The sequence below is a fragment of the Neodiprion pinetum genome, chromosome 7, assembly GCF_021155775.2.
Source record: "Neodiprion pinetum isolate iyNeoPine1 chromosome 7, iyNeoPine1.2, whole genome shotgun sequence".
NCBI classification, from domain to species: domain Eukaryota; kingdom Metazoa; phylum Arthropoda; class Insecta; order Hymenoptera; family Diprionidae; genus Neodiprion; species Neodiprion pinetum.
In genome coordinates this window covers 15326450-15342356 of record NC_060238.1, presented here as the reverse complement: position 1 = coordinate 15342356, position 15907 = coordinate 15326450, and the positions used below count along the sequence as shown (strand labels likewise).

Genomic DNA, 15907 nt, shown 5'->3' with positions numbered 1-15907 from the left:
CGGGTCTAGAACAACGAGAGGGTATTACTGCGCACCAAATACTGCGGGTTGTTCAATCACTGCGCGCCTAATACTGCGAGTCTTGTGTCGAATGTATAATTGTGTTTTGATAACAACATTTAAATCTCCGATAATATCTGACCTTTATTAATTACGTAACAATTAATTCCACATCCAAAATATGTATTTAATCATTATTATCACATTTTCGATATTTAATGATAATTATTACAATTCAGTATCTCTTTGGTGGTGTTCAGCATTTTCTTTTTCAGCTGCCTCTTCTTTTTCAATAACGATTCCTCTTTTGCTTTTTGTTTAGCCTCAATTGCTTTAATTTTTTTTTTTTTATTGTTTCATCAATTCTTCCCTCTCCTTTTCAAATTTTAAGTGCTCTTTTTTAGTTTTTTTGCTTCTTTTCGGCTCACTCCGAATTAAATCGGTCTTCGTTTTCTTTTGCGTCCTTCATTGATAGGAAGCTCCGATTTATATTAATTAGTTAAGAATTAATATCACATTTTTGATATTTAATAATATTATCACAATTGAGACTCTCTTTCGCGGAGTTCAGCAATTTTTTTATTTTATTTCAGATGCCGCTTTTTCAAAATAATGATTCCTCTTTTGCTCTTTGTTTAGCATCACTTTCTTTGATCTTTTTTTGATGTTTTATCAATTTTTGCTTCTCCTTTTCAAATTTTATTTGCTCTTTTCTCAGTTTTTCTGCTTCTTTTCGTTCACGTTCTTCTTCTTTTTCTTTTTTTGTTAATTCCTGTTTCTCTATTTTTATCTTTTTTTTAACGCAGCTTGCTCTGGTTTAAATCTTTTCTCGTTTTCTTCAGTCTCCTTGATCGATTGCCATTGAGAGCTGGATAAAATAGATGGCATTTTTTTCGCAATAGTTCGACGCTTATTTTTTTTTTTTTTTTGATAGTTCGTTTTTCGACCAAAATAAAGTTTTTTGGAGAGGCTCCGAAAATTTAGATACTTCGGGGTCAACGAGAGGGGGTGTTTCTCTATTATTGCATTTAGCAGTTGCTTGGTCAAAGACTTGCACACCTGTTTCTTGAATATCCAACTCTTCATCAACTCTTTCTGGACTCAAAAATGAGTTGAGTTCGTTCCGTACGCAGACGAGAACATCTGTTTCGGGAATCTTCAACTCTTCGTCGACCTTTTCTGGAGTCAATGACGAGATGATTATATTTCAACGTCCATTCTAACACAACTCGTTCTCTATCACTCCCGTCATGTCCATCATCAGCTACTGGAAAATCCTGAAAATTTATTTACCAAATTAGGTATCCGTTGAATTTGCGAAAGTAAACATTTTGATTAATACGTGGTCTGAATAATTTATTTATTCTTTTAACGTATACAGGGTGTCCCATTTTGAATGACGCATTTAAATATCTCGAAAAGTATTGTCTGTAGAGAAAAACTTTCATAACATCGCAAAGCTTCGAAAAGCGAGTGAAAGTGTGTCTTGCTGTTGATGGTATTTTTAAACACCTTTAGTCACCCCGAGCCAATTCACCGACATATCATACTGCACATCACAGAGAGGGTTTGGAGTCATAAAATACCGCGGAAGTGACGGGCCACGGAGACTTAATCTCTGTGATGTCGCTCACTTACCCCCCCCCCCCCCCCCATACCCCCCACACACACACAGAGAGAGAGAGAGAGTGCGAATTAATTTGTATTTAATAATTTTAGCACGTTTGTGCCCCAGTGCTTTTTGATGTAAAATTTAACGCTGAAACGAATGAGCAAATAAAAACTACATGTTTTCGTTTGAAAATCCAAAGTTAACCTTCATATCACCTCAACGCCTCCACTTCTATGCCGGTCAATATCACCAGAATCTGTCCCCCTCCAAACACAACAACTTTTGTCCGGAATATTTTTCTCTACGGACAATACTTTTCCAGATATTGAAATGCGTCATTTAAAATGGGACACCCTGTGTATATATCGAAAGGAATGAATTCGAGTTTTAATTTAATAAGAGCATTTGAAGGTGTATCAGCTGACACATGAGTGCGAGAGAGAGAGCTTAGATTTTCGGACAGAGATTTTTAAGGGATAAGTAATATTTAGGGCAAAAGAAAAATCTTACGTTAGCGTCCGTGAATTCTCGAGGGTGGATTATTTTGTTTTTTCTAAAAATCTGCATCATTTATGAGAAAACTATCCGGAAATTTTTCAGTAAATCAAATCGTTCACCTGCTGATAATAAGTAAAATAGAATCATTATAGTACTGTTTTTATATTGTCCATCTCGTTCACGAAAGAATGTTCAGTATTTGTGAGTCTGCTTTCTGCAATAAACTCCACGGTTGGATCGAAGACAACGTCACTCTGAAATAAAATAATAAAGTATATTCAATATCGGTTAAATAATGCACATGCATTTAAAATTTCACACAATAGAATATAAAACTTATCTCGTTAAAATCAATCCTTGTTTCTCTCTGCTGCTGAACATTTTTTGGGTCGATTTGTACAGCTAATTTATACCATATTTCAAAAAGACTTTCATCTTCTTTCCGCCCTGTCCAAATCGGAGTGCCATAACATTTAAATAATTCCAATTTATCCTAGTCAATCAAGTCTTTCAAGACTATCAAAGCATCGACTTTGTCTGATACTTCTGCTGTATCATCAGTAACGTTAATTGTCTCAGACGATGTAGTTTTCAACCTTTTGAAGACTTTCTGATAATCAATAGCATTGACATTCCAGGGATACAATCCACAAGTATTGAATCCATTTCTCAAAATTTCTTTGAGATTCAAAGCTTCAAAAGTGCGTTGGAGCACAAGTGCAAATTGACATTTTTTTATGCTGATCGTTCCAAAATTTTAGCAAAAAGACTTGAAAGATTTTTGCCAAGCCAATTTAAAAGCGAGTACAGCGTTAGCTACGAGACTGAGCGGTTGCTCTTCGTACTGCTGCTCCGTCTTTGCTTTTATTCGGAACTTACCTGTCTATTTTAATTCACTGTTTTCATCACTTGTTTCCTTATAAGCCGTCCTCTGTCCTAAACTAATAATTTTATTCATATGAACTGTGGTTTTCGGCATATTTGTATAATTGGATTCATTTGTGCTCAACTTCCATCCCGGTTCTTCGTTTTGTGAAATATGGCGCATGATTCGAGCAATAAGAATTCCCTCAAAGTGCCTGACTTCTCAGCTGGCATATGTAGAGCCTGTGGTTTGGGACCTATGCGTGATAAGCCAACATTGTGTCCGGTTCGTAATGCCCAATATCACTCGTCTTGTGCCTCGCGGTGTCGGTTAACTGCTAATGGCGGTTTCTCTCGTTGTTGTGGGTCACGCTCGGTTTCACTAGAATCACAATCATCATTAGATAATCTTCAACCTAGTAACAACAAGCCGGTTTCCCTTCAAGATCTCCACGAAGTGCTGGGCGAATATTTCGGCTCGTTCAATAAGAAACACGAGGCTCCTATCAGCCTCTGTAAAAGAAATAGCTGGTGAGCAACGTCATCTACGTGCTTTCTTCGAACTGTCAACGGTCGCAGTAAATGCTCGTCTCGATGCGACTGATGGGAAAATTCGTGCTCTGGAAGAAGCTGTTTCAACTGTCAAAGCTGATATCGACAACTCAAATCTTAGTCACCCACTGACAACAATCACCGAAGAGGATCTCATCGCTGAATTGGATAATGGAAACAGGAGGGCCAATAATGTCACCATGTTTGACATCCCGTAAGCAGAGGATAACGGACTCAGCTCGGTTTGCGAGATTCTCGAACCTCTCGACATTGTAGGACCTTATCATTGTGTGAGGATCGGCTGTTCTCTACCAGGCGCAACTAATCACAAGCCAAGACCGCTAGTTATCTCTTTTGGCACTAAAGCGGATGCCATCCGTGTTCTTAAAAACCTCCCTCTTCTTAAATTGAAGGAAAAACCTATTCAGGTGAAGAGTGACCAAACCGCGAAACAAAGGTCCCTGCTCGCTGATGCGAGAGCTCGCTTAGACGAAAAGGAAAAAAGTGGTCATGATGAGTGGAGAATCAAATTCGAACGAGGTTTACCGTGTGTCGTAAAGAAAGGAATCAATACTTCAAAAAACTAATCGGCGTTGACGAGATCGTGGTGTATTATCAAAACGTTCGCGGCTTGAGAACTGAAATATCTAAATTGACAAAATCTATTGCCTTGTAAGTAGCAAACCAAGGCCGGTTCTACACGCAGATTCCGGTTACCGACACTTACCGACCGAGCCGCTTCGCGCAGCCCATCGAGCCGCTCCGCGCCGCCCAGACTCAAACCCTTTTCCGCTCCGCGCACCCCAGACGCGAACCCTTTTCCGCGATGACGTCACAGTCTGCCGTACCGAAGGATAAAGTCTGTAGTGCTCGCCTGCCGACGGTAGAGGGCGCAGCGGGGGGCGAGAACTTTTTTACCGTCCCGCATTCTTTTCCCACGATAGGACTGCTGATGTGTAACATCAACCACCCCACATTCCTTTCCCACGTTATCAACCACGTGACATTCCAAAATTAATAGTTCCGAGAATTGTTCGTCTCAAATTCAACGTAGCACCGAAATCCTTTGACCGCGTGCCGCTCACCGTCGGACGATTCCGAGAATTGTTTTTCACTTACTCGGATGTCGGTTTGATATCCAAAGTGATATTCTACAAGCTTTCGGTGTGGAACGGATTCTGCAGTTCCGAATCTGGAGCTCATGAGCGTAAAATAGGGACGAACGTGAAGTTCCGATTAATCAAGTTCGATTAAAAAATCGTTCAATAGCCAGCGAAATTATGAATCCATGCAGTATTTACTGTTAGTCAAAATTTCACTATTCAAGTTCTGACCGATTGTTACGTCTCAAATTGTACCTTGTAATTGTATCTAGAATTAGGTCTTAAAATCTAAGAAAATGCTACTCCGAACACCACTAAGCAACGATGGAGGGTTTCGAGCTGCGTTTGCGTCATGTAATGTGAACTCTACGATGAGTATTTGGACGGGTTCAGACAAGACCAGAGTGCAAGGTCGGCCGATAGCTGCGGTAGTATATATTCAGAGCCAAAGATCTGCGGTGTTGGGTTACTATCGCTCTAGGAATGCAAAACAAAACTCGGTTTGAGTACAGCTCGGTCGAATCTGACATGAGCTTTGTATTGAAAAAAATTCTCTCTGAAGAGCTAAGGTGAAGGTGAAGGTGTAAAATTATTTCATAAATATTCTTTGAAAAAAAACAGTTTTATTGAGTACAAATTTTGGAGTACGGTTGACGATTACTTCACAACGACAGTACAATAATTCTATTCAACAGTAACATAACCAGGGTGATATGTTCGCCAGTAATGCGAGACCGTTCTTGTAGACGCTTCTGCGCAGTAACACAAATCGTACACCCTCGCCATCCGAACAGTATGATGATTTTGTAGCCGATTTTGAAGTATGCAAACGTTTTGTGCTGCACAGATTGCGTTGAGTGTTTGTATGCACGTCACATCTCAGAGACACAGCTGAGGTTTTTTGCTAGGTTTAAAGCGACGGACAGTCAAAGTCCAGCATATCGATGATTTGAACTTTCGGGACAATTTTAAGCAACCAATCTCGTTTTTCATCACCTTTTACGTACATGGTTTCAGCTTTGCACAGCCTGTCTTCAATGGTCCACTCGACTTCCTCAAACGGTATGATTCCACAGCTCCAAGGTAAAACGTGAAAATCGCGTTCTAACCAAGAATTTTGACTTCTTTATTTGACGTCCAGTGAATCCCATTCGTGAGGTGGCTTGAAGAAAAACACTGATGGAGATGCTTCCGAGTAGATTGAGATTATAGCCAATTCTTTCAATGTAAAGGTATTGTTGAAAGGTCTACGAAAACCTTGTATGTCAACGATGAGCTCCATCTTTGAACTGTGCGAGATGGTGAGAACGGGTCAGCTTTTATACCAACTTTTTCACCTCACCACTGAGCGGGTTGTATTCGACAATACGATCGTGAACAATCAAGCAGTACGCCGATGTTTCAGCGGGAAAGTTGGCTTTAGCTTCAAATTCAAGACGGATGTCGACAGGTCCGTACTTCAAAGATTCGTTTGGTTTTGAACAGTCGATAACGAATAAGGGGACGTCTCGAAGGAATTCACTCTTTGTCAGCAACGGCTCGGGGTTCTTGTCGTAGTAGGTGGCTTGGAAGTTTGTGTACATCTCGTACAGGAGCGCGTACAGATTACGACTCATGTTGAGGTTCAGGTTACCGTACGGATAAGATTGAGAGTTTAAAAATAGCCTGACGTCCGTGATATTGCAATGATCGAAATGACTTGCGTTCTTGCCGGTCTTGTTTTTTCTATTTGTTTGGAAACCCACAATGATGTACCGAGGCTTTTCAAGCTGAGTGGAAGTTTTCACAGTCCAAACGTGTTTCGATGTTGTGGGAAGTAAGGGATATTCGTACAATTCCCAACTGCGGAAGCTCATCGAAATAAGCGGATCTCTCTGAATAAAATTTAGTAGGTCAACTTTTTTCTGATCCGCGAGTTTCAAATACGGTATTAGCCATTCCACTGCATTAATCGTGATTTTGGATTCCTCCTCTTGAGTCTGCATGATTGCGTTGACGTCAGTTTTTGATCTCGTCAGAATTAACTCATGTTTAGCGTTGACAACGATCTTGCGGTAGTCTTCAGTGAAACCCAATATCATGCTGAGCGATATCAGTACGTCAAAGTTGCCATCGGCATCGGTTAATTTTTTCTTGTCTTTCACATCAAGCCATCCAACGTTCTCTATCAGCCAAGTCCGACCTGGGTGCAGGGAAGCGTAACCCTCCATGAGACTTGTCAAGCCAACGTTCTTGCTCCTATCAATCTCAACTGCCTTAATTTCGTAGCAAATTTCTTCAAACAGATGACAGATGGCGTTGTTTACGAGCTGTGTGTTCACAGTAGCTGTACCATCAGGTTTAAGGAGTCGTCCGTGGATGTGTACCGAACTTTTGCTCGGTAATACGCATAAATCCCGATGCTGAACGGTGATTCGAATTTCACCGCATGTGAAAGTTGTCGAGGCGTAAGGTTTGTGAGCGTGAATCTCGTAATGCGCAACGGATTCGTCAAAGACGACTGGTGTTTGAATGCTCAAGATTTCCTCCTCCATGGTACGTAGCAGATGATAAGAATGCATAATCGGATTTTTATTTGTCGGAAATTTCTCTTCCAAAAGGTGTCAGTTTCAGACCCAGAGCTATCAGAAACTCCACGTTTCGAGGTGTTAGCGGTTCGGGAATCGATCGACGACTGACTTGATCGGGGCATGCCGACTTACTGATATACCTACTCTTTGACAGTTTGTTATATACTATTCCCATCGTTTATTGCGATTTGATGTGTAGTCTCACAGTAATAACTTCTCCACGAAAATTAACCAGGTCTCCGTCTTTATCCACTAACCGGAGCTGAACGTGATCTATGGTCTTGACGGTGATCGGAAGGTAAATGACGTGCGACGGTACTTCCACGATCTCATATCCTGGTGGGCCGGTCGGGTAAAACTCGTGAATAGTGTGTACTTTGTGTCCATTGACTTAGGCGCCCGTTGTAATGCTACACTCGACTCGCAACGCGTTGACCTTGAGTATAGTTACAAGCACGTCTGATTCGTGAGTTTTATCAACCTCCAATACACGTGGTGTAAATCCCAAAAGTTGAGCAATGAAATCATTCGGCTCGAAGTTAATCGTGTGGTTGCATGTGATTTCGCTGCGTAATGTATTATTGTTAGGTTCGATGGCGAGCCTGATATCTGTATTTCTTAGCACGTTTTGAAGATACTTTTTTATGTCCTCGATCTCGTAGCTGCCGGTAGGTATGGTGATCACTTTGTCAGCTACGTAAATTTTATTATGACCGACATCGAATCGACCGAATTGAAGGTTAACAATTCTACCAAGCCAAGAGCATAACTTTTAACACGAGCAAGTTCGATCGGTGGGAAATATTGTGGCTCGAGTATCGAAGAGGTTCCCGAAATCGTTAACGTTAACGAATCATCCATGACTGCGAGTGGTAGACTGACTTTGACGAATCACGCACCATGTTAATATAGCTAACCACTTAGAAATTTCAGACACAAGTGTCCGCATTCAAATTTTTTTATAATCCTGGTACCTTTCATGATTGTATTTGACGCTACCAACGCCGAGGTATTTTATGAGGTCTGAGGTGGTTGAAGGTTGCCGAAACTGTCAAAGTAATCGATAATATCGTCGCGTTTCTTGTATGCAACCCAGTGTGTTCCCGGATCGTCTTTGTCGTCAAGGTTGATGATGGCTGACTCGTTTTTTCGTGGGCCGTTTTCGGGCATTTCGTTTCGCATGAAAACACCGCGGAAATGCGGAACCTTAAAGATTTTTGCATATTTCAACAAGTCCCAATCAGTCAACGCTCGACGTGGTAGCATCGCATCCAGTTTTTTGAAAGATGGAGACCAAGACCTGTTTTGTACGGTTTTATATAAAGCCCTTTGCCCAACGCGATAGCTTCCATAGTTTTGTTGTGTCTTTTGCTTTCCTCCAATTCTCGTTCAGCCGCGCTCGCATCGTTCACAGTTTTTGCTATACCTGCCGCACCGCCGGCTAACGCACCCGTAGCGCTGAGACCGGCAAAAATAGGAATCAAAAACGGTAGAAAACCACCGACTTTTGAAGGTACCGGTAGGACGCGAGGTGTTCGCACTTCACATTTACCACCCGCTTTTTTAACGGCGTTCTCAGCTCCCTTCAGCGCAGATTCGATAGCTACTTTTGCATCGTTGCTTGGAACCATAAAACGTTTTGCAGCACATATAATTTTTCTTAAGGTCACATTTTTTGAGTTTCGAATTCCCATTCCGAGTTTTGATTTTACTTTCATTGTATTAGCTATTGCCCAAGCGGCTGCCTTCTCACCCAAATTTGCGTCGTTTGCGAGAACCCGTTTCCAAGCTTTCTCAGCCAACACCCTATCAGCCTCGTTTCTAACTTCAAGGTTCTCACGATTTTCTGAATACGCTATATCGTGTTCCTCACATGCTGCATCGAGAGGATTGATACCGAAATCGCCTCTTGCGAGTCTTTTCGTCAACTTGGTGCCAGGACCGCAGTACTGGTAACCGGGAACATGCAACTCGATCGGAAGTTTGTTGATGATTTTATTCACCAGACCCTTCCCACGATGTTGCCGCCTGCTGCTGCTTCGTTTACCCCCGTACGCGATCATGTTCGTGCGTTGACTGAAGAAAAGTGCTTTCAAACGGGGTATTCATAGCAAATTCGATCAGTCATGTCCGATATGCGGTTTAAGAAACAACCTACCAAGCATCCCATGATGAATTTTGACAAACTTTCGGAGCAAAATGTCAAAAGGCACAAACGGCACGGTGAATCACTCCCGAATAGTGTACGTGCAATATTCTGTGGACCGTCGAATTGTGGTAAAACTAATGCGTTGCTCACACTTATAACCCATCCCAACGGACTCAGATTTGAAAATATCTACATCTACTCGAAATCTCTCAACCAACCTAAATACCAATTGTTGAAGCAATTGCTGGACCATGTTGAAAATACGGAGTATTTTGAGTTTACCAAGCGTGAGCAAGTGACTCCACCGGAAGAAGCACGGCCCAACTCAATAATCGTATTTGACGATGTAGCGTGCGAGAAGCAGGACAATATTAGAGCCTACTTTTGCATGGGTAGACATCACGACGTTGACTGTTTCTATCTCTGTCAGACGCACGCGCGTATTCCCAAACATCTCGGGCGCGACAACGTAAACTTACTCGTGTCATTCAAACAAGACGATATGAACCTAAGACACGTATACAACGTCCATGTGAACACCGATATGTCGTACGTAGAGTTTAAAGACTTGTGTGCGGCATGCTAGAACGGTGACAAATATGGGTTTCTGGTGATCGACAAAGACAGTGAGCTCAACGAAGGACAATACAGGAGGGGATTCGATTCTTTTGTTGGCCTGTAGAAGGAATAAAATCTAGCGTTTTCTAGCAAGAGACGCAGTAGCGTTGCAGACTCAGTTGCGTCAACATGCAGAGCTCTGAAATTTCCAAGCAAAAAGATGTCCTACATCAGATCGCTCAAGCAAGTGCTGCGATCCATCGAAAACACAGATTGCTCGAGTCGGGCAGGGAATCTACGACTCAGAAATTGAGTGACGTTTTCAAACCAGTAGTGACTCCGTTGCAAGAACTGGTGAATGTTACAAAAGATACCAAACCTGTCAAACAAGAGGTGGAAGAAATTAAAGAAGAAATAAAGCAAATGAAAAATCAAACAAAAAATGAAACTGTCTCGGAAATGGACGATTCCTTTGCTTCGGCGGGGGATGAAGCAATCTTAGAAACACCGGTCGAGAAAATCGAGGACGAGTATTTTGCACTGATGAGAGATGCGAAGACAAAAGGCGAATTGGACAACGTGTACGGTGTACGCAACCTCTCAAACGGACTAATGATCGGTGATTCCTTGATATCTTTCGAGAGTGACTACGTTCGTATTAGCGACACGCGTTACCCGAAAACGAAGGGTTTGCTGGAACTTTTGTTCAAAAAGAAGCCTGACGGTTCTTCTGTGAGCGCCGGAGATCGGGAAAATTTTATAAACATAATCCTCGCAACGAACGCGCTTAAGAAGTATTACTCATCCGACGGGGCTGTTCGAAACGATAACAGTTACAAATTTAGAAATGTCATTGCCGAATTAATGGATTATTCCCCATCACCTCGCCGAAAGGGTAAAGGTCTACTTCCGCAAGCTATGATTACTAGACAAGGTGTTGAAACGGAATACGTCTTCTGGGATGATCCAAACAAGTTGGTGAAGCGTCTTCGTTTACTCCTGGCATCTCAGGCAGCGGAAATTCGAGTCACAATAACGAAATCATCTCCATTATCGAAGAGCCACGCGAAGCAGGAATCATTTATTAAGCAGCTCCCGTCATTTTTGCATTTATAACCGAAATGAGCGTCGACGTGTTTGGACGTCAGCTGAATAAAAACACGACCGCGAGCACTCGCGGTCCTCCGGGTGTCGGGTTTCAAATAACATCGGACGGGCATTACGATATACGGAACAAGAGACTGTGCAACGTCGCAGATCCCGCAGAGCCGAACAATGCTGTAACTTTAAAAACCTTGAGACGAAAATTCAGCGTGCTGCAAAAACAAATCGACAACCTCGATCAAATGATCAAAGCTTTGGAGATCACCACGGAGAAAGCCTTGGATACCTACTACACAGACTTTAAAACAGACAAAGACTTGTCGATTCGAAACGCGCAAATCATTTTCAAATTGGACACCAGACTAATAGCGTTGGAATATGAACAAGGAAAAGCAAGCACTGGTGACGGAACTGCATAAGCCTGCACGCCGGAATTACCCGCGTCGACGTGAAGACGTGCGCGGCATCGACGAGACCTGGCAGGCAGGTCTTGTTGATATGACGTCGTACGCTGGACAAAACAAAGGTTACAAGTACATGCTCACAGTCATTGATATCTTTTCAAAGTATGCGTGGGCTGTACCGATAAAGAGCAAGTCTGGAGATGATGTTACGAAGGCAATGGAATCTGTGCTTGTCCAAGGACGGGTACCAAAAAATTTACACGTCGAGAGAGGGACGGAATTTTTACAACTCGAAATTCGAATCGCTTATGACACGCTACGGAATCAAACTTTACTCCACGTACAGTAATTTGAAGGCTTCGATCTGTGAACGTTCCAATCGCACGCTGAAAGGTAGAATGTGGACACGGTTCAGCATGCAAGGAAGCTACAAGTGGCTCGATATCTTATCCGATTTGGTTTTGGCTTACAACAACGTCAAACACCGAACCATAAGAATGAAACCGTCGGATGTCACCGTTGCAAACGAGAGGCTGTTATTACGTCAGGCGTACGGAGGGCTTCGAGCGATACCTACCGTATCGGCAAAGTTCAAATCCGGCGACAAAGTTCGAATCAGCAAATTCAAAAATGTTTTCGAGAAAGGTTACACTCCCAATTGGACGACTGAAATATTCACGATAAGTCGGGTGGAAAATACTCATCCTGTGACGTACAAGCTCAAAGACTACCGAGATCAACCCATCGCTGGTGGTTTCTACGAACAAGAGCTCCTCAAGGTTAAGCATCCGGATATCTATCTGGTGGAGAAGGTGCTCAAGAAGCGTAAAAGAAAAATATACGTTAAATGGTTAGGTTTTGACAATACACACAACAGTTGGATAAACGAATAAATGAATTTTTTGTAAAAACGTATGTCCCTCTTTATTTTATATCCGACACACAACAAGTATGCGTCTTTATTTTTTAGACAATAGACAGACATGGTACAGTTATAAATTACAAAGCTTAGGCTTGTAGCCCCACGGAAGCGTGTCGGTTGTATTTTGAAACACGATCCGCTTGTCGTCATTCCAGCTCAGTGCTACTTTCTGCTGTTCTACGGTGTATACCTCGTGCTTTCGACTCAATATCAAATGCTGATTTGAGGATAGATTTTCACGTTTCAACGCACAGTCCAAATAATCGTTGAAGGTTATTTTTCTTAACGCTGATCCTCTCACACCTTTGGCACGTTTGGTGTCTTTTTCATCTCGCAAGAATCGGAATGCGTACAATTTAGCTCGTAACCCTACAAATTCCGACATGATTTTCCCCTTATTCTCGTCTGTCATCAAGCCGAGAACTTTTTTGTTTGCTCGAGGTATTCCGTAAACGTTGTCGAGCGGATGATCAGAAGTATCGAATTTGTGCAATTCCTCCTTAATATGTTCGTATATGTCGGGGACGGTAAAATTGTAAATCAAACTGTCGGTATCCGTGTACATTAATTTTGCTCGGTTGCCGAATTTCTGCTCAATGTAATTGTAATGAAAATCGTAGATATATGTCTCAGCCAGATCCATGATGGAGAAACCTGCGTACTATGGTTTATTTAACTTGACTTTCGTCTTACTCATTTTAACGATAATTATATCTTAGTCGAAAACGGTGCAGCTGTGAAAATTGGGTTTGGCTATGGTAGCTCTAGCACCGTATCTTCCATCCCATTTCGTGATCAGCCTGACATCTCTATACTTCCTAACATTTTCCATTGTTTTGCCAAAAACTGCGTTGTTCATTAGCTTGTAAAAATTTTTCTCAAATTCGTTGTCAGATTTTTTTCGCAAATCGGTATTCAAATCTATTTTTTTTTTCAGCCACCGGGTTTGCCTGATTCTGAGAACTCTATGAATTTTGAGTAATTTTAAGCCTAATTGTAAGCATTGTTTCAGAACGCGATAGTGAACAACGTAGTTTTTCTTGGAAAATAGCGTGGGCGTCAATTTCGGTTGCTTACTATTCGAGATCGGAGGTATGTAGTGCTCCGGACACAGTGGTAAATCCTTATGAATTTCATGCAGTTCCTCAGGATATTCCAAATCAACCTCCAGTATGTAACCAAACTCCGCGTCGTCCGAGATTGTAAGAACGTCGCATTGTCCGAAGTCTGATAACCATTCGAAGGAACTGTATGGCAGAGCAAAGCTCATAGCAGCACCGTACAAATTATTAACGTCAAAGTACATGAGATAAGATTCTTCGACCTCAGGATCGAATTCCTCTCCCATATATCTATTGTTGGCCTTTGCGTATATGTTCGAACACTGTGACACACCACCACGAATACCCTTTTTGATAAACATAACCATGTCTATGTCGGTGAGAAGCTCGAGTTCGATGCCTGTACATTTTAACATTGCATCCAACGACAGACCGGGCGCTGTGTAGTAATGTAACGGGTCCAGTTTGTACGTTGTCCAACAGCTCTGTCGAAAGTTTTAAAAAACGTCGGTCAGTAAAAACACGTCCGTCTGTAAATACAAGTCCGAATACTCTCCCAAAGTTTGAACGTTAAAAGTTTGCCAAACTTTACATGCATGTGCATAGTCGTCGTCTGATATATCCCGATCATTTAATTTTGAGTAAAATTGTTGTTTGGATGGTAACCGTGTGTCCTCGAGCTTCTCCCAACTGTCTATATATTCGTACGGGAACACTCCTTTTCTGGTCAATAATTGAAATTTATCTGAGCTACGATAAAATTTTCGTGTGATTGATTTCTGATCATCACCGAGATACGTTGCTAATTTCTCAAGACTACTGGGCATGAAGCGGTACGAATCTACGAATCTAAACTTTATATCTGTCCCCCCGACATATTCTGTAAATGAAATGTACTTTTCTTTAATTACGGGTAGAAGCTCAGTTGTGCCCTCGAACGATGTAGCCAGTGCTTTGATCAGAAAATGTGAATCGTGACCCGACAGATTGTGGAATATCACTGGGATAATGTGCGAATTTTGGTAATTTAGATTGCAACCTCGGTGAGCAGCACCACGGTACTTTCCCGTGAAATGGCAGTGATCACGATGGTTCACGTCTGCGAGTGTAAACGGTTTTTCACAAATGTGACACACTGTCGTTGAATAAAATTCGTTGATTTGATTGAAATTTAGTGGTTCCATCGGTACAACAGTTTTGAAATAAACTTCTAACGAATGTGCCAATTCTGCTAACTCGTTCACAAACCATTGAACGCAAGTCTCCCCACGATTAATTTTGAAATTCGAAAGCGAATTGTCAAACGCACAATGTAGATAGTAAGCTATACTATACGGAAGATGCTTCTGATAAATTGTTCTATTTTCCCCAAAACTTTCATGTGTGGGTTGCAGTAAACATTCGAGATCCGCGTAAATGCAGAATGGAACGGTTTCTTTGTGCTCGAAATTTTTGAATTCAAGTATTTTTTCCTCATCTGTAGGTAGAATAACTTTGGTTTCTTTTAAATTCATGCAATCAGCTCGGTGCTTCAACAAACATCTTCCGAAATTAATATGAGACAGACACCTATCGCACAACCAAGTATGACATTAATGCTTAGAAATTTGAGATCTTGTTAATCGAGACAGATTTCGAATACAAGTAAAATGAAAGATTCTATTTTTTCCATAATTTTCCATATCATCATCATCATCGTCAGTGTTTTCAGTTTTGATCGCCAAAAGATGAATTATAGGTTTGTCAGACTCATTCTGACTTAGGTGAATCGGTACTATTTCACTTTTTTTCCGATCACCTTGGTCTATACCGTAAACGTTAATTGAAAGACCGTTGAGCGTCTCAAATTTTGAAATGGTGTTTTTGTCTAGAGACATAGGAAACGTTAAACCATTATACCGTAGCACTGAGCTGAAATGTGGATACGAAGTAATTTTACTGGGATTGTTGTCGGCTGGGAACAGAGCTGCGGTGACCGACCAGAGGAAGCAATACGAGTCGCTGTTACGGATGTTGACGACTATTCGCGATAGTAACCCGACACCGCAGATCCATGGCTTTGAATGTACCGCGACTATCGGTCGACCTTGGATATCAAACCGACATCCGAGTAAGTGAAAAACAATTCTCGGAACTAATCATTTTGGAATGTCACGTGGTTGATAAGGTGGGAAAGGAATGTGAGGTGGTTGATATCAAACCGACATCCGAATAAGTGAAACACGATTCTCGGGACCATTAATTTTGGAATGTCACGTGGTTGATAAGGTGGTTAGACAAAACAATGCGTTCGACAAGTTTCGACTTGACGGCGAGCGGCATGCGGTCAAAGGATTTCGGTGCGACGTTGAATTTGAGACAGACAATTCTCGGAACCATTAATTTTGGAATGTCACGTGGTTGATAAGGTGGGAAAGGAATGTGAGGTGGTTGACGTTACACGTCAGCAGTCCTACCGTGGGAAAGGAATTCGGAGTGGTTCATGTTACACATCAGCAGTCCTATCGTGG

The 15907-nt window shown here is 41.8% G+C and overlaps 1 protein-coding gene across 1 annotated transcript in view; it reads left to right on the top strand.

The window, feature by feature from the left end:
* Nucleotides 1–15907, top strand: part of LOC124223693 (coiled-coil domain-containing protein 142) — a 752117-nt gene that overhangs the window by 107900 nt on the left and 628310 nt on the right. The window lies entirely within an intron of this gene.